Raw genomic sequence first — 26,951 nt, forward strand, 5'->3', positions numbered from 1 at the left:
AAAGGGGTAACAAAAAATAAGTGCATCTAAAAGATCTTATAGGGATTTATATTCTCCGTAAAAACCCATCATTAGTAGACAACAAGCACATTTACTTTTCAGATACAGAGACAAGTCCTTTGTGTGTTTCTGGGAGAAAAGCTCAGTATGTTACAAATTAATTGCTACTTACGGTCGTAAATGGAGAAACAAGCTATTTTTGCCAACGATCTCACAAATACATCTAACAAAACTCCTAGCAACTAGGGACCAGTCCCTTCATCAAGACCGGAGTTCTCAACAACATAACCCGCCTCTGAAACATCCACGTTCCAGCTTCTATTCAGTAAGGAAACCTTGTTATCCTGAAAAGCATTATTAGCTGCGAGACGTGCCGCACAAGTCATTATCTGCATGGTGGGATCTGGGGACAGAGTGAGGTCAATGTCTATAGGTGGGAACTGTTTCTAGAGTACAGATGGAGAGACAGGTGGATCCTCTTGGTGCAATAGAAAAACTAACAAAGCTGCAAGATTTCCACTAATAACTAATCATCGCTTGAGTTCAAGTTTTAAATAAACGTTGCTTGTTGGGCAGGTTATTTCATAGATGCCTTTTGTGGTGTATACCTGGTACACCACAGTGGTTTATTTAACAAACTGCGACTGGCTATCATCATCATCATCATCATCATTTATTTATATAGCGCCACTGATTGCATAGCGCTGTACAGGGAACTCATTCACATCAGTCCCTGCCCCATTGGAGCTTACAGTCTAAATTCCCTAACATACACACAGACAGACAGACAGACAGAGAGAGAGAGAGAGAGAGAGAGACTAGGGTCAATTTTCATAGCAGCAAATTAACCTACCAGTATGCTTATGGAGTGTGGGAGGAAACCAGAGCACCCAGAGGAAACCCACACAAACACGGGGAGAACATACAAACTCCTCACATATAAGGCCATGGTCGGGAATCAAACTCATGACCCCCGCGCTGTGAGGCAGAAGTGCTAACCACTAAGCCACCTTGCTGCCCGCTATCACAGCTCTTCATTCAATTTATGAAGGGGTCAACACAGGAGGAATTGGAGATTTATCCTGAATTAACCTACTTTTTGGTTGTTACTGCAGTCTCCATAGAATTCTATGGGGACTGCAATGTTAGCAATTTATTAAGCAGCTCAGGATGGCATCATCCTACCTTCTCCTATTGGGTCCAGCGAAGTCGGAAATGCTTCAATCTCCCACCAGGCCAAATCGGACTTTAGACACAAATGCATATTTTGCTCTAGGTTGCCTTTAAGCAGTAAAACCTGTTGGCATAAGAGGGGGGGGGGGGGGGGGGGTCTTCGCTTAGGTCCCCCTGTATAATAAATTGCAGTGTTACTGCATAATGTAATATAGGGCATCCTATCCATTTTAAAGTGCGTCCGAGTAGGGTTTGAGAACCTTATTGTATCCAATCCTTAGCACCTAAAACCATCTTTCTTTCATCCATGACTCATAACTCCTTATCCTCGATTTCCTCAGATGCTTGAAATAGACCTTGAACACCTTAATAAGTAATACTATAAAAAAATGAAAAAATAATCACGGGCTGATTCCAATGTGACTGTAGACAATACTTGGAGGTAACATTTTACTTTTGCGACCTACACAATTCAGTCTCGGACAATGTGCAAATTATCGCGCGCCGCTTAATAAAAGTCATGCCCCAGTGTGCACGCAATATATTAAAGCAAAATAAAATGTGCCGCACCCCCAACAGATTTCTCAAGTCACCAATGACCCCGAGTAAGACTAAGTTAGATGTGTGCGGTAATGCAATAAGTAGCTGGGTGTGAAGCCCTGTATCCTTAATGCCTAAAGCCGCGATCATGAAATAAAGCATTATTACACTATTCCACCATCCAGTAATAATGTCAAACTCGTTTGTTGGAATTATGTCAAGCCTGGGACGGGCGTACTGCCTGCAAGCGGCTGACACAAAAGGTTATTAATGCCGAGTATTGTGATGGGCTGAGGGGTTTTGCTTCTCGGAGAATCAGGGCAGTTTGGCTGAATTTTGCCGAACGCAGCAAACCATCTCCTTCCTTTCTCCTTCAGCGAGCCTGGTTGTATCATGGGGAACATTAATGCGATACGACTTGTAAGCTCAATGCTGACTGTTTGTGAGTCTGTGTCAAAGATCACACGTTCTACAGAATACACAGTATTTCTAAGAATATAAAGTTTTTGGAATTTAGGTCTGGAACTCTGACATAAAGGGCCTGATTCAATAAGGCACGCAAAACAAACGTAATGAGCGTTTTGTTTTTTTAAAAAAAAAGCAAAACAGCATTTCATTTTCTGTTTTTTATTCCCATGAAATACATTTATCACAATGTTATTAATGTCTACTGTACATAAAAAACATTTCTGTCTTTGCAGCCGGTGCAAGTGATACAACTGAAAAACACGTACCTTAGAGCTGCCCAAAGCTTGAATCGAACCTTGGCACGCCCGTACTGTACATTGTCTGCGGGCATACGCCCAGTTCCCTGTTCCGCTCATGGAACTGTAACCTGTCTTAATTGTCCTTTGCGCTCAAAGAATCGCGTACACTTATATTATCTGGTGTGCAATTTAATGCCAAATATGGCAAATTTCAGCATTTAATTTTCTTAATGAACCAGACCCAAAATGTGTAATATAATCCAGTGCATATTCTACTACACATATACATAGCCAGTGTACTCTGTACTATACATATAACCAAAGTGTGACCAGAATCAGTGTACAGTAATATATACCATCTATAGTGTGACCAGAATCAGTGTATAGTGATATATACCATCTATAGTGTGACCAGAATCAGTGCAGAGTGATATATACTACCTATAGTGTGACCAGAATCAGTGTACATTGCATGACTATAATCCATTGCACATTGTGTCTGTACTGTGAGATCAGGTGATAACGCACAGATCCCCACGGACAGACACTCTTACAATGTATCACACTTTCTTTACAAGTCTCTAATAGTCTTCACCTTATCAGGTACATCCATTTATTTTATAGAAAAAGAGAAATTAAGAAGAGAAAAAACAGACCTCGATTCTACAGGTTTCCTGAATTTATTTTATGCAATTAAATATTAAATAATATATTTTAGTTCTGAAATTCCAGCACACACAACAATGGTTCCCACAGACGCTGCACAGTCTTACTGAAGGGTTAAATATATGCACATAATGTCATGTCAGACATAATTATGCGTCTCCCATCTCTCTGCTCCTTGTCTCATAACAGTTATTTTCCTAATAGGATTTTAATTTTGTTATTGGATTGCTTTTCAAATCCCTAATGTTGTAAAGTGTGTTTTGCTTTCAGAGCGGTTTGCAATAACCAGTGATCAGTAGGGAGGAGGAAGGGGGCTGGGGGCCATGGGATAGGGGTTTGTTACACATAATATATTTATAAAAAACATTATTGTACTGGGGGAAAAAAAACTGGCTCTTTTTCAGATGTGTTATCAGGAACCAACTAATGTACTGACCAGTCTGTATGTACCCAAAAACCAGGCTCCACCCTCACATAAGTTGTATTAAACGTGTTCTATGTTGTTCATCTGTAGAACTGGACTTGATAGTCGACAATAAAGTATCACATATAGCACATGTATCACAAGGTCATATAACACACATAGAAAGCGGTAGCATATTGACTCTAGTCATGTAAGTCTGTTCAGTGGGGTAGCAGCTGAATGAGGGACTTCAATGAAACCCCAAAATCCCAAATCTGCTCTTGTTCTTCTGCGGGCCTGTAGAGCACCTGGGTTCTTGGCTACGTCACTGTGTCTGATTAACGGAGACACGTAAAAGATACGCAGACCAACAGGTGGACCTAGAGATGCGGCATACCCTAAATAGTAGATTGGGGGAATGGGGGGGGCGGGAAAACAAAACGTTTGCACCTGACTCTAAACAGGGCCCAAAAAGTGAAAACAAACTCCCACAAACATTAGAGATTCCACCAGTAACTTAATATCTATTAAATATATAAAGCAGCGATTGAAGTACAGGATATGAGACTCAAAGCAAACTTTTAATACATTTAACACATTTGTAATTTTCAAATACATCTATATATTTCCCTTGTTTGCCTGAGATAGGAAGAGCTCACTCGTCTGTCTTTTCTATGCATTCAAGAAGCAGAATCCTCCCATATTCATTACAATGCTCATTTTGGGCAGCACAGTGGCTAAGTGGTTAGCACTTCTGCCTTACAGCGCTGGGGTCATGAGTTTAATTCCCGACCATGGCTTTATCTGTGTGGAGTTTGTATGTTCTCCCCCTTGCTTACGTGGGTTTCCTCCGGGTGCTCCGGTTTCCTCCCACACTCCAAAAACATGCTAGTAGGTTAATTGGCTGCTATCAAAATTGACCCTAGTCTGTCTCTCTCTCTCTCTCTCTGTCTGCCTGTGTATATTAGGGAATTTAGACTGTAAGCTCCGATGGGGCAGGGACTGATGTGAATGAGTTCTCTGTACAGCGCTGCGGAATCAGTGGTGCTATATAAATAAATGATGATGATATGGCAGCCTGTTAAAGAGATTTTGTGGCTTTCAGCTTCCCGGTGACGATTTTTAATAGTATTCGGCCCAGAAATGCCGAATACTAATATAATACCTAATATAACTAAATTATTTAATGTTAACATTTCGGACAATGATGACTCTGTATCACATATTATCGCTCTATAGATTAAAAAAATTTAATGTAGACTTACTACACTGTGAAAATCTGTCGAAAGCACCAGCAATGCTTCAGACACTGTCATAAATTATTTTAGATAAAGTTTATTATGAAATCTATTGCAGCTACATTGCTTTCCTACCATTCTGAATATACTGTGATCAGGCAAAACCTAAGTTACATTATAAAACTAATGCATTCAAAAATATGCTGTGAATTTCACAATGCCATAGAGAAAAAAATGCTTAAACAATGACTTGTATTTAAATCCGCAGCCACAAATGTTTAGCAATCGGTAAACTGTTGACTCCAACAATCCCTTCACGCAGCTCAGACACTGGAAATGAATAGACAGCAATATACAGTATTATAATGAACAGTTGTTTCCTAGTCGTTAGCACCAGGAATTAGGAAGAAAAATTATGCATGAATGACTCGCATGAAATGTAAAACATTGCAAACATCTGTTGATTCATCATAAAGACACATTGTTCAATTTGTAAAGATTAATTCACTCTCTTATGAAGGAACTTCTAGTTATTACACATATATTGTTACATTGTACTGTAACTGCAATGGGGCTGTTAAACGTTGCTTATTGTCAGAAGACAAAATGTGATGGGACAGTATATAGTGTAGAATGTTGTGTCCCAATCATCATCATCACCATTTATTTATATATTCCTTAGATAACTCACTCACATCAGTCGCTGCCCCATTGGAGCTTACAGTCTAAATTCCCTAACACACACAGACAGACAGACAGAGAGAGAGAGAGACTAGGGTCAATTTTGATAGCAGCCAATTAACCTACTAGTATGTTTTTGAAGTGTAGGACAAAACCAGAGCACCCGGAGGAAACCCACGCAAACACAGGGAGAACATACAAACTCCACAGAGATAAGGCCATGGTCGGGAATTAAACTCATGACCCCAGCGCTGTGAGGCAGAAGTGTTAACCACTGAGCCACTGTGCTGCCCATTGTCCAATATCCATTGTCCAGATGAGATGAGTCTTCCAAGTACACCCATCACCAACACAAGGTGGTGCCGAATTTGTGGGTCAAAAAACATTCAGGAGAAGCCTCTGTAGCAGCGGTTGGCAGAACATTATTGTGTAAATTTAAATCGAAAAAATATGGTTACACAGCCGCCTTGTTGATACTGGTCTAAAGCAGTAAGTTATCTTACCACTGTGCCCGGCCAGTCCCAGTAGGTATGAACATGCGTGAGTTATATTATATTATTTTCCTCGGATCACTTCATTATTTACAATAATACATTTTTATTAACTTAAGATAATTATTCAGATGAACTCGCTTTTTTTTAGTTCACACATGCCATTTTAATTAATAACTAAATAAGAGGTGAACTGATTGGAACATAGGGGTTTAAATAGTAGAAGGAACCGAATTAACGGATACACAGTAGAAATCGCTAGTTCTGCAGAGAAACGCGTCAAACACATTTATTGGAAATTTTAACCACAATCTGCATTTCCCAGTGAACCCATGTTCAATTGCTGATTTATTTGCTTCATATACAAGACGGACAATACAATATTCCTGTTCTGGTGTTAAATTCACATGAATGGGGGAGCGGAGGCACCTTTCCGCTGCATTACAGGCTAATTACCCACTGCTTCCAGACGGAACTTTGGGAATCAGTTTCTAACCCGTTCCTTCACATCTTTGTAATATTGTTCACAAGAATATGTTCCTAATTACTGAGTGCTAAACTGCATTACACTGGTTGCACTGTCAAGAGACTGTGGGGTAAATTTAATCTTGTACTGCACCTCCCAACTTCTACAGGTCATTCCCTTCATTCCTTCTCTTACTCCACTAATCTTTCATCTATCACTGCCCTCATTCATCCTTCTATACCTTTCCTCACCCACCTGGCACTTCGTCACTACCTTCATTCCTTCTCCTGGAACTATCATCACCCACTTGTTATTGCCTATATTCTCCTCCTATACATCCTAACATTGATTGACCAGTCACTGTCTTCCTCTTCCTATAACTTGCACCTTGTATGGTCCCTCTGTGACTGCATTCATTCCTCCTCTCATCAACCACCTGCCTCCATTCCTCATTAACCCTAAAGCCCCCACACTGCAGGGTACATGGATCCACCATACACATCTCTTATGGGTAACATCTAAAACTGAACTGAATAAACAATTAAATGCAGATCAGTTATCTGCAGACAGGAGGGTTTGCATTGGGACATTTCACATACAAAATGTGAGTTAACATGACATTATCCAAGTGCGTCTGGATAATGTGGGCACTGTGTATATAAACAGACCTTCAAACTTTACACCCAACATCTATACTGTAAATGACAGGATTTCTCTATACCCAAATAATTCACTATATCACACAATACTTGACACTAACAAATATGAGATTTTAGTTGGGGTTTCTTAATTAGGCTGTGTATAAAACTCACTCTCATCTCCAAAAACAAACAAACAAACAAAAAAAAAAAGATGCCAGGAGGTTTAATTTGAGATTTAATTAGGAATGCTGTGTGCCTCTATACTAATTAGCACCCAATTCATCATTTCCCGACACAACACTAAATGCCATTGTTTAACCGAGTACATGGATTTAAGAGATACACACAATTCTATTCTAGCTTAATCCCCTATAAATAAATACATTAAGTGGAACAGTAGCAGCCCTTGTTTTTATTCCGCAGGAGTATTTTTTATCAGAAAAGACCAGTTTTGTTTGGAGAGGCCGATTATTCCCAGTCTGATAACCAGACTGCACAATGCCGACAAACCGCACACTAATCAGAGATTTGTGTCAGTTCCGTCAACAAGTTTGAAAGAGTGACTGTCATCCCAGAGATAAAACCAGAAAACACCTGCGGAGAGACGTGTGTCCCCCACCCACCTCCACGATTTATGGCCGTGGAAACACTTCCTGTCCCAGAACTTTCCATATTGAAGTTTATTGTCCTACATTGTTTTTTTTGGGCATCTAGGGAAAAATAGATTGCTTTTATTTATATTATTCTTGCCGACTGTGGAGTGAAACTGCACAATAATCCGGTAGCAACAACAGCTTTAGTGACTGCGCGATCTATGCCAGCCCATCTTGGCTCACAGCTGGTAGTTGGCCAACAATTCTATCATCTCCTGGTCCACAACTAGCTGTCTTCCAGCCGCTAACCAGAGCCAGCAGGCAGGAAACCTGGGAGCGTGCTGTGGGATTGTAGAGAATTAGGAAACATCAGATTTTATCAGACACCAAGCAGCGGATTAGTGGAAACAGTAAGGTGAAACATTTGCAGAGAGATGGGTTTAGAGCGAGGCTCATGGCGGCAGAGGGGTGAATGTATGTAAACCGATACATGGAGTGCCCCCAAATCTGTGGTGTCATAAAACTACAGGACCTCCCTCTCTATAAGCGTATTATTATATGTTAAGAAGGTTTATAAACCTGCCGGAAAACTCTTTGCTTGATACAACAACTTCATATAAAATCAGCCTACTCTCCCAGAACTTCCAGGAGAGTTCCCGAATTTCAGGGAGTGCTCCCGGACGAGAAGGCATACTCCGGGTCCTAGTGTAGGTGGGGCCTAGTGACGTGAGACGCGTTATCAAGCCCCGCCTCCCGCTGTGTAATGCCGTGAATTTCAGCATTTCATAGCAAGGCTCGGGAGCCAAGGAGACCCTTCCTGAACTTGTCACCTGACAGCATGTATAAAAGAGCAGCTACGCTAATGGTTTAAGGAGTGCCAGCTGGAGGGGACAAGGCACAATCAGCCAATCAGCAGCAGCCAGTTGCTGCCAATCATCATCCATATTGTATATAATTACACTAGTGCTCCAGAAGGCATCCTCCTGATGGGTATATCTGCGTCTGCATCCAGGTCTATTTCACTCGCAATTACGGGGGACATGCCCTGACTGTTCGATCTACGATTGACCATCCCTCCCACATCATCAACTCTAGTCCATACTTGCCTACTTTCGGCAAGTGTAGTCCGGGAGAGGGGCGGCCAAACTCGTCATTTTGGCCCCGCCCCCCAAGACGGAAATGCCTTTTGTCGCGGGGCCAAAATGACGCGATTCACAGAGAATCGCGTTATTTTGGCCAGGCAATTGTTGGATGCAGGAGTCTTGCCTGATCTCCTGGGAGTCCGTGAGACCGACCCAAATTTCGGGAGTCTCTCCGACATTACAGGAGAGTTGGCAACTATGCTCTAGTCCCAAGACGCGACAATCTCTGTATAAGAGACTGTGCAATTGTATTTTTGATTGCTCAGCACGGAAACGCGTATTTTACACCAAAACACAGACGTACACCAACTCTAGTTGAATCCCCATATATATATAGAATCCATAGATTGTAAGCTTGCGAGCAGGGCACTCTCACCTCTTTGTCTGTTTCACCCAATTTGTTTATTAGTTTATGTTTGTCCCCAATTGTAAAGCGCTATGGAATATGTTGGCGCTATATAAATAAATGATGATGATGATAGAATCCCCATATATATATATTAAATAAGCATCACTATAATTGCCACTAGTGCATTCACATACATATACAAAAAGCTCCTCGCCCCAACCTATGTTTTGTCAAGGACATATGCATATGAATGGGAGAAGACCTGGGGGTAAATGTATTAACATGCGGGTTCTTCAACACCTGCGAGTTCAGCGTCTTCGGCGATTAAATTTAAAGCGGCGTTGCATTGTAAAGGGAAGTTTTCCTTTACAATGCAACGCCGCTTTAAATATAATCGCCGAAGACGCTGAACTCGCGGGTGTTGAAGAACCCGCATGTTAATACATTTACCCCCAGGTCTACTTACAGCAACCAAATCCTTATTATAATCCGCCACGAGCTCTACAGTGTAGATCCTTGTTACCACTAAACTGACCAATCTGGAAATGAAAGTGTTAAAAATGTAAATTGCTGGAAAAAAATAAAATCTGTAGATTGTCCGTCCGTGTTCTCCTCATTACATGAACCTTTATCGCTCGTCTTTCTGGATGGCTCAGTTTAGAGAAAACACCGGTGTAGATAGATCTGTAAAGCTGGGAGATATTAATCTATGTCAGCAACACCCGGCATATGTGCTGTGATAGCACAGACTGCACATCAAGGTACCACCAAGGTTTATAATGACTTAATACTTCTCCCTGGCAATCTACATGGATATTTTTTTAAGTACCAAACAAACGCACAGTACATCTTCTTTCTTGCTATATATGCAATTACCTGCATTGTATTCTAGATAAACTGATAACTGCAGTGCAGAACTTTTGCCTTGTATCCGAGACACAGTTCTTAGTATCTGATCCTATTATCGATGTACAGACAACTGCACAGTATGACTTCTACCGAGTGCAATTCTCAGTACCCAGTAGCCATTCTTGTTCTGTAAAGTTGTGAAACTTAAAATTTCTTACAAAATTTTAAACCAAACCCGATACCCCTATTTTTTTTATTGTCCCTTTATATCCTACAGTCTACTGTAAGTATTTTGAGATTGACTTATAATATTCAGGTTGCTGGGATCTCCCTAGCTTCTGTTAAGGTGTTAGTAAGTCTGCTCAGAGGGCCATTTTTTCATCTGTTCTATAATCCCTTCATCTCCTCTCAAAACCCTGTTATCAAGCTTATTCATATGTGCTAGTCCACTCATAACACATGTCTGATCGTCATGTCACACTAAGACGTATCCTGTACTATAAATTGCACCTTATTGTGTAGTAAACATAAAACACGACCAGCAAGAGAAATTGTGTTATGACACATGCACCGTGGCTCAGTGGTTAGTACTTCTGCCTCACAGCGCTGGGGTCATGAGTTCAAATCCCGACCATGGCCTTATCTGTGAGGAGTTTGTATGTTCTCCACGTGTTTGCGTGTGCTTCCTCCGGGTGCTCCGGTTTCCTCCCACACTTCAAAAACATACTGGTAGGTTAAATGGCTGCTACCAAATTGACCCTAGTCTGTCTGTCTGTGTCTGTGTGTATGTTAGGGAATTTATACTGTAAGCTCCAATGGGGCAAGGACTGATGTGAATGAGTTCTCTGTACAGCGCTGCGGAATCAGTGGCGCTATATAAATAAATGGTGCTCATGATTATGATGTTCTGTATCCCTCTCCCCCAGTGGACAAGCAGCTTTCTGTATTCTGTGTCTCGCCCCCAGCAGACGCTCAGCTACCCCTGTACAGCCACTAGATCTCCACTCTCTCTGCATATATATCCCCCACCAGCCCACTAGACACGTTCACATTCACTATTCCTTGCACAAAGACAGCCAGCAGACTTCTCCAGCAAATCACTACATGCAGAGTACCTGCTCAGGCACACAGCACAGCGCGACCCCCTGCAGTACTCTCCACAGCCAGGAAAGTACTTGCTGGAGGAAATAACTGCGATAAGAAGATAAAAATAGCCAGGAATGATGGAAAGCTTGCAGCTGACAGATAGCTGAGAGGAGAGGAAAGGAACGTATGAAAAAGATGCACATGGTAGAACAACTCCGCAGGCTGCCATTATTAACCCTACACGTGCTCATGGCCAAACAGCGGCTGTACTGAAGGTTCTCAGGCTGAATCGGCCACACATGGTTTGACCTCTAATAGGACTCGCTTCCAGGAGTAACCATAGAAAACAGGTAATAGGACGCAAATTTCCATCCGTCTACAATTAGTAATAATTAGGAGGTTCTGGAGGTTTACGCACCGTAAATGTAACTTTTATTTATAGGCTGTTTCCTGTGTAGCTGGGTGTAGGTGACACAGGTAACTTTAAGACAAGGCCGGGATAATCCAAAGAGCCTCATTGCTATGGCTGGCAGACTTTCTACAGATTTCAATAGACACATCTTCTCTAGCTCCTTTTAAGGTACATCTGGGTATACTTAGAGTTAGTGGCCCACAGGCAAGGTTATAGGCCTAATCAACAACTTACTGACGTAATAAGAAAAGGAGACGACTCTATGTTATTCTCGGTAAATATTTACTGTTGTTGCTTCTGTTTTAAACAAAATTAAAGTTTTTAGGGGTTGACAAAACCTAAAATGCATCATTTATTTCATGTTACCCATTTAGTCCTTATATACAAAGGAGCTCATGGCCAGAAACCATCCATTGGTTATGGGGGGTCTGAGATTCCTAGGATGGAAAATACAACTCGATAAGAGAGTGAACCCAAGAGGCATGGACATGTACATACATTCATCACAGAAAGTTCCTCGATGAAGCACAACTCTCTACTGAATGCAGGAATATCCTGAACCAACCGTTCTCCATCCACCACAAAGATGAGGTTACAGCTCCTAAAAGCCAGTGAAAATCTTACCTCGATGTCTGTCTGTATTACCCAGTATTGTTTTATTATGGTGTTTGTTCCCAATTTTGAAGCGCTATGGAATTTGCTTGCACCATAGAAATAAATGATGATGATTATGATGACGATGATCCTCAACTATATTCAGACCCCAAAATATTGGTGTGGATAATGCTATATGTAATCAAGTGATGATTTAATAGACAGGCATATTCTTTTTATATTAATGAATGCAATTAAACAGACAAAATAATTACACTTGTGCAGAACAATCAATCAACCACTGCTTGAATTGATGCCTGCTCCATCCCTCCCTTAGATTAGATCATAATGCATTTTATCGGACACTGGAATCAAACCCGTGTTACACTGATCCTCTAACTGCACTACCATAGATTGTAAGCTTGCGGGCAGGGTTCTCTTACCTCTCTGTCTGTATGTATTACCCAGTATTGTTATATTACTGTTTGTTCCCAATTGTAAAGCGCTACGGAATTTTCTGGCGCTATATAAATAAATGTTAATGATGCACTATCTTGTGAAAGAAAGGAGGAGAGAGTGGAAGGCAAATATATCGAAGTGTTCTTACAGGTGGCAATCCCCACCGACTAAGATTTTACACGAGGAAGCCTACTTAACAAGTATGGCATGTACCATCTCATTACGTTCTGTTATCATCATCTCAGGATATCATTGAAAAAGTGCTTTATTATGAATACAAAGCATTATTTCCAATGTGTAATAGTTTTTAAATATTTTTTTTTTTACTTTTTTTATCCATATGTTTTTTTGCAAAAATAAATAAACTTCTCTTTTTATTAGTGGACCCGATACTGACAGCCAAAAGCTAGGCTTCCGTTCCAGCGCGTAGACGTAAGCTGCCTAGACGGCTCATGTATGCAGATATCCTTAGAGTCTAGCCCCGGCGGAGCAGTAAGTTAACACTTAACACTCAGGGCTAGTATCGTCAGGACAGCGGACTATCATTCATCTGCCCCAGTGATCCCGATACATTGCAGCGATAAGTGATTTTATCATCATCACCACGATAAATTCAATCTTGTCACCGCGTTTTGATAAAAAAAGAGAACTGTAATTGCAGTTAGGGGCATATTTAACAAATCACGGTAGTGCACTATTGTGCACTTACCATGGAATTAAAGTCCCGATGTGCCCTCCGCAAATTTATTAAAGGTGCATCGCAGCAGATATCATGGATATCTGCTGCTTTGTACTCCTGATCGTTTTTGCGAGCAGTCGCCATTCAACAGAATGGTGAATGCTCTGGCCGCAATCTAACAAGTCCCGAAATTATTTTTTTTTCGGGAACTTGTCTGAAGCTGGCGTACATTATCAGAATTGAAGAAATCCACTGCTGTCAGCTCTGCTCCGAAGAGCAGAGCTGGACAGCGCATGTGTGGAGGGATCACATGATCCCTCCCTGTCACTTAGCGCGCTCTCTCTGCAACGATAGTTGCAGAGACAGAGTGGGGACTTTGTGCGCATGTGCACTGCACATGCGCAATTGAAGGAAGAAGAGGAACGAAGAGGAGATCCCGAGACAGCGCATCCGAAGAGGGGGGTAATTATGATTTTTTCTATCACAGAAACAGCAGTTTTTCGGAACTGCTGTTTCTGTGTTCCCTTTTTAATAAATTTGAGAAATTTCTCACTTTTGCCGATTAATGATAAATGAGCCCCATAATAACCTAGCTGAAGACCTGCCGTAAGTGGAGGACAATACTGGATCTGTGAATCAGAGTCTTTACTTGGGAAGATTTGTCTATTTTTAGCTGCACACATCTAATTTATGGGTACCGATATCACCCCGGCCACATTGAACCTCCTCTTACCGCTACATATACACCAATTTGTATTAACATTATAGACAATGCAAACTTCTGCTGTAACTTTAACTGCACTGAGGTGCAGTTAGTGCTGATCAGCAGACAGAAGTTACAGCAATCGCTGGCCGGGCTGTCTGACACCAGACACGGATGTATCTGACACCGGAGACTGATGTATCTGACATAGACTGTCACTTGTGATGGACGGAGAGTGAACACCTTTTATTCCTATAGGAGCGGCCACACAAACTTCTCCTGCTTTGTAGACCAGCTGATCCTGTCTTTCTGCATCAGACGCGACATGAAAGAGATAGAGGTATATTATTAATGCCTTTCCTTTGACTTTCACACACGTTAATGAACGCAATTGTGGCAGATGACAGCCTGTCTCTAACATGTGACTATAAAATAATGAGAGGCGACGCCGTCACATGAAAACGGTTAGTGCCAAGGACTCCAAGTAGAAGTATGAATTTTCTAATGTACGAGGAAAGGAGACAGGTGTATTAATAAGGCGGTAAAATATTATAGCAAAAAATGAATTAACCTCACAGCTGTCATCCAAAAAGCCCCAAATCAAATTCTTTCATGAATTTCAGATATAAATTTTGTTTAAAAAGAAAAAAAAAAAGAGTTTTAAGTGATCAAACCCATTGTCCCGAGCTCCTCCAATCCACCTGTTATACAATAAGTAGGCTCCGTTCACCTGGGTGAGAACATTCAGCGCCTGATTCATCAATGTACGTATCTGAGCATATCGTACACAAACTCTGCTCATGAGAATTGACGCAGCCCTGTCCTCGCCGTCTTCGAATGCGGAGGACACTAACTGCAGCCTACGATTTCGGGGAGTAAACTTGGAGTGAAAGGGGCGTTTTGATTTACTCAACTTACAGTAAGGGCGAGCCAAACTCAAGCACACGCAGCCACGTCCGAGTCCAGCTCTGGGCATCGCAAAGTTACTTGTTCTTCTGCCGTATCTCTTGCTCCAGCTACAGGGCTAGTCTAAGTCCTGATCACTAGTGATGACAGTCTCGTATTCATGCTAGAACATGCGCTAGCAATCACAAGCAACTGTATAAATGTATTTTATGCTCAGCAGACATTAACAACATCCTAATAAATGTATTTCATGGGGGGGGAGAATACTTTTAATTTTTTTTCAAACAGTTTAAAAATTAATGCCTATATTATTAATAGGTGACATTAATTCAATACTTTTTCTTTTGCCAATTTATAATCCACATAGACGAACATACTAGTAGGTTAATTGGCTGCTATCAAATTGACCCCAGTCTCTCTCTGTCTGTCTGTGTGTGTATGTTAGGGAATTTATACTGTAAGCTCCAATGGGGCAGGGACTGATGTAAATGAGATCTCTGTACCGCGCTGCTGAATTAGTAGCGCTATATAAATAGATGATGATGATGATGATACAGTAGTATCTTGTATAGTACAGCACAGCAGACCTACACCGGATTTCAACAGTGCACATATCTTGAGAACGAAAGTGGCTTTTCTAGAGTTAAAACTTTAGATCTCTATTAAATAAAGTTATGAAGTGCAAAGCCTAAAGATACTTTACTAAGCAAGCCTGAAACCCTAACTCCATCCCACAAGCTACAAAGACCTGTCCAAGTAAATAAGCTGAAAGGCTAGATCCACTGAGTGCCGGTAAGAAGGACTTTGTATTTCAAGTCACCCAAAAGCAGACATTTAGTTTGCTTTGACACCATCACCGTTGTGATAACACTGATTCTGCTCTGTTCTTTAAGCAGGAGCACCGTACAAGCATTTTCCAAGTTGATAGTCTGTGTCTAACAATACTAAGCTGGAGGAAACAGCCCAGATGTGAAACAGACAGTTATGGATGAGAAAACCAACTCCTCACCACGATGCATCACAGCACCAGTACGGAGAGGGACAGTCCTACACATAGTGCAGATGACAGCCCTGTGACCTGTCAATCACACCGACATCACCAGTATAATGCAGCGGGGGGATATGGGATTGGGTGACAAGACACATCTGTAGGGTTATTTATTCTATATGTTTAATCAGAGAGCCCCCTGCTAAGTATTCAGCTGTGTAAGCTTTCCCTGGCACTTTGTACGGAATAATGTAACAGGGAATTAAACATTGAGCAACATCCCGCCTATTAGTACAAATATGGATGTGTTCATGCATTTGAGGAACTGAGCTTAAACTAATAGAGAAAAAAAAGTAAAAATGATGCCATTTGTATATAAATATCACAAAAGAGGGCTGATTTGGAGGAGGTTTCTGTATATAACTACGTCTCTTGCACTTGGAAAGAACACGGTATGCTGCATTTCAGTAAAATAGTCCAATAATGAACACATAATAATCTTCACTGCTGTTACTGGAGATCCTCCAACATTGTGCCGCAGGCTACGCTCTCACAGTGGTGTCAGTAACCTGTACACTCATTATCGTTATCAGGAGGAAGAATGTTTAATAATCACTAAGCACACTCCGCTGCTTGGAGCAGAAGATGCAGCGTTGACGGGGTTAATGCCACACACTTGGACTCTAGTTGTTGCTATGGCAGCCGGAGCGGGCAGCCCCTCCCTCGGCTAATGGTGCAGTGCAGGCTTCCCAGCATAATGTATGCAGAGATGTCTCCAGGCCGCTTGTCACACGCTCCTGAACGACTGTCAAACAGTGCAAAGTCCTGGTAATGTCTGTACAACGTACAAATGCAGCATCAAAGTGCACCCCCCATACGCCAAACACCTACAGAAACACCATATTGTACCATCTGGGAAAAGACGTGCAGATATACAGGTGTTATGGATGACCATGTACCAGAGAGGCGGCTATCTTAAGATGACCACACGCTGTGAGACGTGGTCATTCGGACTGACCGACCAAACATCCAGATTTAGCCATAAATGAGGGCGGTAGTCCTCACATTGATCAATCAGTCCCGAAGGATTTTGATCGAACCAGCATTGGTCAGATCTGGTACAAAGACCACATTGGCAGATCAAATCTGCAAGGTGTGTGTTCAGCTAAAGGCAATGTCCAATTTCTTGTTTTCATGCTTTCGAACATTGGCTTCTACTTTAGTAATCTTGGGTCAATAATGAATAAGGTGACAATAGTAGTATTTATGGGGAGTACACCGCACAGGTAGGTAACTCATACCCCCTAGTGGACATGGTTTTAGGAAAAAGTCAAATTTTAGGGGATCTGTCCCTGGTTGACGCACAAAACCCCACCACCAGTACAAATGAGGACACAGTCAGGATGAGCTGGAAGCATGGCTGGGCAGACCCTGCATACGTCAGAACGGAGAGGGACAAGGTGGTCAAATTGACTGAGTGTGGTCATTTTTCCTGAGACTTAATAATGAATCCCTTGACTTGGCAGGCAAGGGGTGATTCTGAATTCCGACGGATGTATCAGGTAGGTTAACCATGCGGTCTTTGCTGCTTGGATGAAAACCATGCACTGTTGGCGAGACCCCGACAGGTTTAAGTGCCCCAATGTGAGGCATAAAACTAAACAACTTGGAGCAGCCCAGCCCACTTCTCGGTGAAATTCCCCTCATCTGAGGACACCAATGCATTATATATCAACTGGTAGCTTTATATTACTTTTCATATCCCAGCTGTAGAAAAAGCCTGGGAGCCAAGCCAAGTGAATCAGGTCAATGTACCGTAACTACATGTAAGGGGTGGGCTACCTAATCTTGGGCAGATGCTAAATTTGTCAACGAGAGAGATTTATTCTGAGATACCTGACAGGCGTTTCCTGCCAATAGCATGTACCCAAATCACCTTACATATATACCCGAAGGCTAAAGACATCTGTTTTCACCAGTTCTAAAGGTGGCCGACAGAATCATCGTTCAGTTTGCCAACGCATATGGGTGGGAGAGACGGACTAGAGATGTCTGATTGTCTCTCGGACTGAGCAGCTAGATCATTAGGGTGTCCAGAAGATGACCTCACACACAGGCTAATAGTGCTCATCTTCTACCCGCAGTTTCCGCAATGCCCAACAGTGATCCTATTGCTTAACAGAAATGGTATATATACAAAAAAAATGCAATCTTCTGATGTGGCCAAGTCAGATCTCAGAGCTCAATCACATCGAGAACATGGAATGAGTTTAAATCTTTATCTTTTCATTTAAAAGCTGCTCACCAACATCCAACCTGATGTTGCAAGAAAAATTGGCTGAAAATGATAAAATCCAAGTGGGAAAAGCTGTTGCCCGAATTCACATCTATAACTGCAGCTAAAGTATTAAAACAAGGGAGTGAAAATTTATGCAATCAATTATTAGCTTTTTGAAATCAACTAAGACTGCACGTTTTATTTTACATTACAGAGCACATTGTGTGTATTATTAAAATCACAGAATAAATCCGTATTGAGTCCATGATGTACGAAAATAAGAATGCCAAAGGGGTGAATGATGTTTACAGCATATATATATATCCTCATTTATGTAAACAATATCACAATTTCATTATAAATATGTAAAGTGATGTGTGTACCATGCTCCACTTTAGATACAAAGTGACTCTAGTGACTTTAATTGATGAATTAATGTCTACTCCTAGTGTTTCTATTACAGTCAGGTATCTGCCTTTTAGAGATGGAAACAGCTCAGGACCAGCCAGTAAATCTGGCACGTCACATGAGAAGTGGGTGCCAGAGGCACAATGGGTGGCTGAAATGAAATAAACAGCCAATAACAGCTGCCACACACATCACACAAACCAGAATAAACATTGGCCAAACATTTCACAGAAGCACGCTCACTACATGTCCTATGAATGTCTAATACATTTGTGTTGTCAGTCTGCCCCCTATTGGTAGGAACCAGTACAACCGCTCACAAGATATACTAAGAAACGGATGCTATTAATTATTGTTACTATTAATGCTCAGGAGTCAGTATGGGTATTACTCCTCTTGTAGGAATAAAAGCTGATACACAGTGCTCCCTCTTCATAACACCCCTTGTTATATCGCCACTCTTACTTACAGCCACATAGAAGATACATTATTTACATTGTATTCACTGTATTTCTGCCATTTCATCTTGGATGTCTTCTCGCCAACTCAAACTCAATCTTTCAAAAACTGAACTAATAATATTCCCACCCAATATCAGAAGCTTCCTGCCTGACATTTCTATTTCTGTTGATAACATGACCATAAATTCCACCCTGCAAACTCGTTGCCTAGGTGTAATCCTTGACTCACAACTGTTGTTTATTCCCCATATCAACTCCATTTCTAAATCATGTTACATACACCTAAAGAACATTTCCAGAATATGCATCGACTATTGCAATTCCCTCCTTACTGGTCTTCCCAAAGTCAAACTTGAACCCCAATCTATTTTGCACGCAGCGGCTAGATTGATTTTCCTTGCAAACCGTACTTCCTCTGCTGAGCCACTCTGTCAGTCTCTACATTGGTTGCCTGTATTTCAACAAATCCAATATAAAATTCTTCTACTAACCTACAAGGCCGTCAACAATATTGCACCAACATACATTTCCTCACTTGTCTCAAAATATCTCCCAACTCAACCCCTCTGTTCTGCACAAGATCTGCATCTCTCTTCCACTCTCATCACATCCTCCCATTCCCAGTCACAGGACCTTTTTCGGGCTGCACCCACTTTGTGGAATACCTTCCCTCGCACAGTAAGACTTTCCTCTAGTCTTCTAACCTTCAAGCGTTCTTTGAAAACCCACCTCTTCAGACAAGCTTATAGTATTCCTCAACCACCATCTTAATCTCTCCTATTACCACCCTCTACACAGCTAACACAAGACAACAACCCTCTGACCAACATTTCCACACACACAGCCCACTCGATACTTTTACCTTTGCATTCTAGCTGGTCCAATGTGCAATATGATGTAGCACATGCCCTTGTGTTTCAAACTCCCATTGTCCCATAGATTGTAAGCTTGCGAGCAGGGCCCTCTTATCTTTATGTCTGTATGTATTACCCAGTATTGTCTTATTAATGTTTGTTCTCAATTGTAAAGCGCTACGGAATTTGCTGGCGCTATATAAATAAATGTTGATGATGATTATGATTATATATCTCCATATCACTATAATGCCAGTTTGGGGCTGTGATTTGAGTTGGTAGTATATAAAGAGGGAGCACTGCACTATTATTTGGTTCCATGGCAAGGGAAATAATAACATTACAATAAATTGCAATCATTCCATCTGATTTGTGTTTAAAAATATGAGTTAAAACACCATGAAGTACTACAATCCCCATCGTGTCGTGTATATTGCGATGATAACCTACCTGTTTGCATGTTACTCCTACTCTATAAATAAGTATTGCTACATTGTAACAATTGCATCTAACGTGCAAAAAAATGTTTTATTCCGACCAGTTCCAGGGACAAATCTGTACAACCTGGAAACAGCTGGAACGACTGAAGGTCTAATACGGCTCAGTGTAACAATCCTACTCCTCAAATTCTAAAGCTGTAATTCCCCTCCGACAGAGTAACTTGCACCAGTGGGAACATTGAGCACTTGATACATTTTGCTTTTGTGATACAGTCTCCCAATGTTCTGCAGAGAAGATTGGGGGCCCAATGTGATCTCTGCCCTGATGCTGGAAGCATCATACCGTCTAACATATTATACTACACCAGATGTGGATAAACGTCTGTAAATAATATCTGTATAAACAGTGAGTTCTGAGGTCACCGCCTATAATCGGTGAGGTCTGATGTCATCACTTCAGAGTTCATTTGGGCAACATCACCTACCCTGTATAGAAGAGCTTTTTCCTTTGCCTATGAGCTCATAAAAGTGCATCATTTGAGAGAGAATGAGACATTGGACAAACATTAAGTCATTTCTACAAAAATTATTTTATTTGCAGAATGTATTCTGTAAAGTGCAGATTTTTCAAAAGCCAGATATGGAGGGAATTAAATTCTCTGAGACACTTTTGGTAAACTCCAGCATTAAGTAATGAAATGATATCATCACGAGGATGAGGGACAGGTGCAACCTGCTCCCTTTTTCCTATGAAAGGGGAACCAGTGCACATTTAGGGCTAGATTTACTAAACTGCGGGTTTGAAAAAGTGGAGATGTTGCCTATAGCAACCAATCAGATTCTAGTTATCATTTATTTAGTACATTCTACAAATTGACGACTAGAATCTGATTGGTTGCTATAGGCAACATCTCCACTTTTTCAAACGCGCAGAATAGTAAATATACCCCTTAGAGCAGGGTTTCGCAAACCCAGTCCTCAGGGCTCCCTAACAGTGCAGGTTTTCCCATATCTCCTTGCTGGAGCACAGGTGTATTCATTACTGACTGACACATTGTAACAGATCCACAGGTGGTCCTATTTATGTCACATGTGATCCGGAAAACCTGCACTGTTGGGGAGCCCTGAGGACTGGGTTTGGGAAACCCTGCCTTAGAGGATATGTGAGAACGTACATTTTCATAAAAATATTTTTTACATTATTTTCATAAATGCACGTTAATACAGTTATCTGTACTCTAGTTTTGTTACAAATAAACCCTTATGACTTCACAGGAGACTCGTAAACGCAAATTATTAACCTTCTCCCGATAAAGCCAATCACCAATTAAGAGTAAGCCCCATAAAGTTTCCAATAAAAAAAGATTTACTGAGAACATCACGGAGAAACGAAAACAGATACAATGCAATAGTGTTATCCGTGCAGAGCCTAAATATTACAATCTTCACTATATACCACTAAATAATAATGTATAGTGTGTGTATATATATATATATATATATATATATATATATATATATATATATATATATATATATATATATATATATATATACACACACACACACACTGTTATAATAAAATCAAATAAATCTATTCAAATCCCAGATTACACAATATATGTACACAGTATATTCACCTTGAGACCAGCCGGAGAGTCAGTGCCAATTGACGTTAATGTGCCTTTTACAATTAGGTATCAATATTTAGAGATTGGCATGAAGAATTAATTAGCTAGTAAGTGCACATTTGCATGCTAATTTGTGCCAGCGCTAACGGTGCTATGAAATCCGTCCCACTAGTTTATGTGAATTGATGGTGAACAGATAGAGCAGTAGGAATAAATTATTATTGATGTAGTTATATCTCGGGAATGGTGACCTGTGTATCCAGCAATGTAATGACTAATCGCTGTAAACAAGGCACCTGGCAAAAGACAAATCGAAAATGACACAGGAGAGGAAGGGGACATTAATACAATATCTGTATTAAATATAACTAATCACTGGTAGCCTACGTGTTCGATTCTTATATGGCAATCTCAATTGATTAATCTACTAACAGCTCGCTCATTATATAATGCATATAATGCATAGTTTGCTATATAAGCAGTCATTAATTGTATAATAGTGCGATACTCTCTATCGGTCCAGCAATAGTGCAAATTAATTGCTTGCATGTACTGCAGATCGTTCATCTCCAAAGTTTCATAGAATGAGCAATTAATCGCTCATTGCTGTGTGGAGTTTGTATGTTCTCCCTGTGTTTGCGTGGGTTTCCTCCGGGGGCTCCGGTTTCCTCCCACACTCCAAAAACATAATGGTAGGTTAATTGGCTGTATATAAAAAAAATGTTGACCCTAGTCTCTCGGTGTGTGTGTGTGTTGGGGAATTTGGATCGTAAGCTCCAATGGGGCAGGGACTGATGTGAATGAGTTCTCTGTACAGCGCTGCAGAGTCAGTGGCGCTATATAAATAAATGGTGATAATGATGATTGTATACATTTATAAGACAAAGTAAAATGATCTAAACATAGCCTGAAACAGCAGGGATAATGTGATTGGATAAAGAAACCTGTTAATGTTGCTGGAAAAAATTGTTAAAGTATTAAATAAATAACGTGTAAAAATGTAATAAGCAATACAAAGCTATCAGGAGGTTGTGATTGCTTAGTAGAAGGCATATTTTCTACTATAAAATATATATTAATATACATCATGTATAAAAATGGGATTTGTATGACAGCGGAGTAAGATTAAGATTAACTGTAGCGCAGGACTACAGAAATGCCTCTGTGATGTCACTGCTTCCTAGTGAATTGATTGGCTGCATTCTCATAACGGTTCAGACCAAAATATGGCTGCATCCGCTGTCTGTAGTCCAACTGTGGGAAACTAGTAGCCCACATAGGGTCATACACAACTCTCCTCTAAGATTAATTTCTATCTTTTGCTCCTCTTTCTAAGGGGCATATTCAATTAGCTTTTGGATTCGCGGTAACGCGCCGGAACAGCCGCGAAACGTAATACACGGTACCGCAATAACGTGGATTTTCGTTCGCAGCCCATAGGGTTGCGAACGAAAATCCGCGTTAATGCGGTACCGTAATACCCGCAAGAACGCGCACTTTTCGCGGCAACGCGCGTTACCGCGAATCAAAAAGCTAATTGAATATGCCCCTAAGTATTATAATGTCACACAAGTGTGTAGTGTACAGACTCATTAGCAATTGATGTCTGGTTACTGCTAATAATATGATCCGAAGCTTTCAGCAAAGTCAATGTGTGGCCCCCATGTGAGACCAAGGTCCATGCTAAAAAATATACCATGATAGTCACAACAAGTGCGATTTTTATCCTGCCACCAGTGATAGCAACAGTTTAACTCATGTTTGCTTAAGATTACAATAATATTTGATTATATATATATATATATATATATATATATATATATATATATATATATATAAATATAAAACAATAATAATAATAATAATAATAATAATAATAATCTGCTCAGAGTACTGCCATCCACAAGGACTAGAAGTACCACCTGCAGTTCTCAAAGCACCCAGGAGAGGGAGCTTCATGCCAAACAAAAAAAAACAACATTAAAATAACATAAATCATGATAATTGATATTCCACGAGACTAATGTAGTATTTGTGCTACCAATAAGCATCTGTGTCACTTCACAAAATATATACCGTAGTAATAACTGAAAATAGACAACTCAAGATCACAGAATATAATATAGAAAATATACATTGTACAGTGACATTTGTATCGCAACCAAAAGTATTGTGCAATAACCTCTATCAATTCTACACAGGATGCCCAAAGGATGCCCCTTACCCACTGGCATAAAGAATCACACCTTTAATAATCGCATGTAAATGTGTATGCGGTGCGAGAGAGGACACTCGCTATTTTCCCCAACAAGTACTATCGTATTGTTATTATACTACAGAGAACAAAAGGCTTTTGCCAGTGAAATATGAATTGCAGAGTCCATAAAATATTTTACTTGAAGTTCTCTTATTTTTTTATACAAGCAAAATTGTGTTTTTAACAGAGCGAAACTGAGTTCAGCCATTTATTTTCCACTATGTAAATACGTTTCTGCCTCCCTAGAAGGCCAGGCAGATATAAAGCAAGCAGTTATCTCAGCGTGCCGAATGATTTACACACACGGAGGATTGCAGGAATTGTATGTGTGAAGAAAATGTGTTGAGCAAACTGGAATATTTTATCCTGGTATAAGAAACGTCTCAGCTTTATGTCTCTGAGCTCGCAGTCATATTTTTATGAACGTGGCAAGGGACGGAGGGGCTAATTTTAAATCATGTCAAGCGGAATTATGTCAAGATACAAAAATATGTATCCGCAGTGATATGATCATGCCCCAAGGAATGGCACGTACACGTATCAGTCTACGTATGAGAATCTCAGCTTAGCAATGTTCTGTTCAGTCCAGTACCATCTCCAATATTGTGATCTATCATATTCATAAGTCATTCTATGACTATGAATTCTATGACTTCCAAACATGGGTGAAACCAATAGAGTCTGGAACATTAAGCTTTATACTAGAGATGCTCAGGTTCAGTTCCTCAAGAACCGAACACACCCGAACTTAGGGGATCCAATTACAGAGCTGAGCCGGCTCGGTACTGTCGTGCGCCATCGGAATTGAAAACGAGGTAAAACGTCATTGTGACGTCGCCGGATCTCGGATCTCGCGAGTTTTGGATTCCTTTTTAAGATCCAACATAACGGTGGGTAGGAGTTAGGGCGGACCCTCATTTTTATTTTCTGCCACTGTTGTGTGCCAATGTGCCCTAGATGTGGTAGGAACTGCTGTGTGTTTGCGTCATTGCTCTGTCGCTTACCATCCAGCCAGGTCGCTGCAGTATTTGTCCGAAAGTGTATGAAAATAATATTGTGATCTGTGAGGTGGTCAAAATTGACTGCAGATTACTTGAAATTAGTGTCATCGAGGTTAATAATAATGTAGGGGGGGGGGAAAAAAGAGCAAAAATATGTGATTTTAGCATATTCTAGGATTTTTTCTAAAAAATCCAAAACCAAAACCCATGAGAGCGGTTTGCCAAAACCAAAACACGAAGATAATCCAGATCCAAAACCAAAACCAGTTCACAGGGGGTCAGTGAGCATGTCTACTCTATACCCCTGGCATCAAAGTCATATGTTCTAACAAGGTGCAGGAGGGAAACATTCTACAAAGGAAGAGAAGTATTAGAAGACGAGGACATGTACTGACACTGGGGGGAAGAGAAGTATTAGAACACGAGGACATGTACTGACACTGGGGGGGGAAGTAGGTTCAGAGGAAATTTAAGGAAAAACTACTTCACAGAGAGGGTAGTGGATAAGTGGAATATCCTCCCATCAGAGGTGGCAGAGTCTAATACAGTAGAGCAATTAAACATGCTTGGGATAGACATAAGGATATCGCTACAAAGAGCTAAGTATCAAATAGGGTTGGAGGTTACTATAGGTTAAAAAATGGGCAGACTAGATGAACCAAGTGGTTCTTATCTGCCGTTGAATTCTATGTTTCCATGTCTAGTACTAGCAATGCATGACAACAGGTCTGACAATGGAACCCCATTGGTTCCCATCACCCCATACTCATGAGTGATGTTACTTGCGTTCAGTAGAATTGATTAATTTGTAGTCTGTACAACATAGACCAGAGCAGCGACCTGCGGCTCTGCCGTTGTCCAAGTCCGAGTATTGTATTAAATTAGGCTTTTGGTATACTTTATGTTTTGAATGAATGGAAAGCTGCCACAGCGTTTAGGTGATCATACATGCTGCGAGATTTTCGACCTAACTGGATGCAAGTGGCAGCGCAAAGGACTGCTGGCGCGAACCAACATCCGCTCAGGAGTTATCAGATATAGGGGCACATTTATCATTAATCGGCAAAAGTGAGAAATAGTTATCAATCCTTATCGCAAGGATAAGGATTGAACTATTTCTCAAATTTATTAAAAAGGGATCACAGAAACAGCAGTTCCGAAAAACTGCTGTTTCTGTGATAGAAAAAAATCACACTTACCCCCCTCTTCGGATGCGTTGTCACGGGATCTCCTCTTCGTTCCTCTTCTTCCTTCAATTGCGCATGTGCAGTGCACATGCGCACAAAGTCCCCACTCTGTCTCTGTAACTATCGTTGCAGAGAGAGCGCGCTGAGTGACAGGGAGGGATCATGTGATCCCTCCACACATGCGCTGTCCAGCTCTGCTCTTCGGAGCAGAGCTGACAGCAGTGGATTTCTTCAAATCGGATGATGTACGCCAGCTTCAGCTGGTGTACATTATCAAGACAAGATAAAAAAAATATTTTTCGGGACTTGTTAGATTGCGGCCAGGAGCAGTCACCATTCTGTTGAATGGTGACTGCTCGCAAAAACGATCAGGAGTGCAAAGCAGCAGATATCCATGATATCTGCTGCGATGCACCTTTAATAAATTTGCGGAGGGCACATCGGGACTTTAATTCCACGGTAAGTGCACAATAGTGCACTACCGTGATTTGTTAAATATGCCCCATAGATCGGAACTGAGAGAGAATACATTGAGATGATGACGGCACGTGACTGTGTATATGACTATTGTCCGACCATGCGATTGGTGCAAGAGCCGAATTGGCTATTGCCGTGTGGCCAAATCACTAAGTTTTAGCGGTTGTTTGTGAATCCACTAAGCTTACATT

This window comes from Mixophyes fleayi, chromosome 10 (assembly GCF_038048845.1).
Source record: "Mixophyes fleayi isolate aMixFle1 chromosome 10, aMixFle1.hap1, whole genome shotgun sequence".
NCBI classification, from domain to species: Eukaryota; Metazoa; Chordata; class Amphibia; order Anura; family Limnodynastidae; genus Mixophyes; species Mixophyes fleayi.